Below are 1440 nucleotides of genomic sequence, written 5' to 3'. Positions count from 1 at the left end.
TGGTTGTTTGCGACCATGTCAATGAGTTCTTGAGCCTCTTCAAGCGTTTTCTTTAGGTGAATAGATCCACCTGCAGAATGGTCCAATGACATTTTCTAAAATTCAGATAGACCATAATAGAATATATCTAATATGGTCCATTCTGAAAATATGTCAGATGGACATCTTTTGGTCAGCTGTTTGTATCTTTCCCAAGCTTCATAGAAGGATTCACCATCTTTTTGTTTGAAGGTTTGAACATCCATTCTTAGCTTGCTCAGCTTTTGAGGAGGAAAGAATTTATCCAAGAAGGCAGTGACCAGCTTATCCCAGGAGTCCAGGCTATCCTTAGGTTCTGAATCCAACCATATTCTAGCTCTGTCTCTTATAGCAAAAGGGAAAAGCATGAGTCTGTAGACTTCAGGATCAACTCCATTCGTCTTTACAGTCTCACAAATCTGCAAGAACTCAGTTAAAAACTGGTAAGGATCTTCAGATGGAAGTCCATAAAACTTGCAGTTTTGTTGCATTAAGGCAACTAGCTGAGGTTTCAGCTCAAAATTATTGGCTCCAATGGCAGGAATGGAGATGCTTCTTCCATCAAACTTGGACGTTGGCTTTGTGAAGTCACCAAGCATTCTCCTTGCATTATTATTATTTTCGGCTGCCATCTCCTTCTCTTGTTCTAATATTTCTGAAAGGTTACCGTTAGATTGTTGTAACTTAGCTTCTCTTCATTTTCTCTTCAGAGTCCTTTCAGGTTCTGGATCAATTTCAACAAGAGTGCCTTTATCCTTGCTCCTGCTCATATGAAAGAGAAGAAAACAAGAAAAGAAAGAGGAATCCTCTATGTCACAGTATAGAGATTCCTTTATGTTAGTATAAAAAGAAAAGGGGGGTAGAAGAAAGAAAAGGGGATTCGGATATTTAGATGGAGAAAGATGAAGAGAAGTGTTAGTAATTAAATAATTAAATAGAATAAGAGAGAAGAGAGGGAGAATTTCGAAAATAATTTTGAAAAAGAGGTTAGTATTTTCGAAAATTAAAGATAAGATATAATGAAAATTAAAAATTAAAATAATTAATTAATTAAAAAGAATTTTTGAAAAAAGGATGAGATATTTTCGAAAATTAGAGAGGGAAAAGTAGTTAGGTGGTTTTGAAAAAGATGAGAAACAAACAAAAAGTTGATTAGTTAGTTGAAAAAGATATTAAAATCAAAATTGAAAAGATAAGAAGATAAGAGGTTAGATAAGATATTTTGAAATCAAATTTTGAAAAAGATAAAATTTTGAAAAAGATAAGATAAGAGATAAAAAAGATTTAATTTAAAAATTTAAAATACTTACTTCACTAACAAGAAATTACAAGATAAGATTCTAGAATTTAAAGATTTGAACCTTGCTTAACAAGCAAGTAACAAACTTCAAATTTTTGAACCAATCACATTAATTGTTAGCT

The 1440-nt window shown here is 32.5% G+C and overlaps 1 non-coding gene across 1 annotated transcript; it reads left to right on the top strand.

The window, feature by feature from the left end:
* The first annotated feature begins 150 nt into the window (after window positions 1–150).
* LOC127741746 (small nucleolar RNA R71) lies at window positions 151–254 on the top strand. Its single transcript, XR_008002952.1, has one exon. It is a non-coding gene; the product is annotated as a small nucleolar RNA R71 (small nucleolar RNA).
* Window positions 255–1440: the final 1186 nt, after the last annotated feature.

The sequence above is a fragment of the Arachis duranensis genome, chromosome 9 (assembly GCF_000817695.3).
Source record: "Arachis duranensis cultivar V14167 chromosome 9, aradu.V14167.gnm2.J7QH, whole genome shotgun sequence".
Lineage (NCBI taxonomy): Eukaryota > Viridiplantae > Streptophyta > Magnoliopsida > Fabales > Fabaceae > Arachis > Arachis duranensis.
This window is presented reverse-complemented; position numbering and strand designations above follow the sequence as displayed.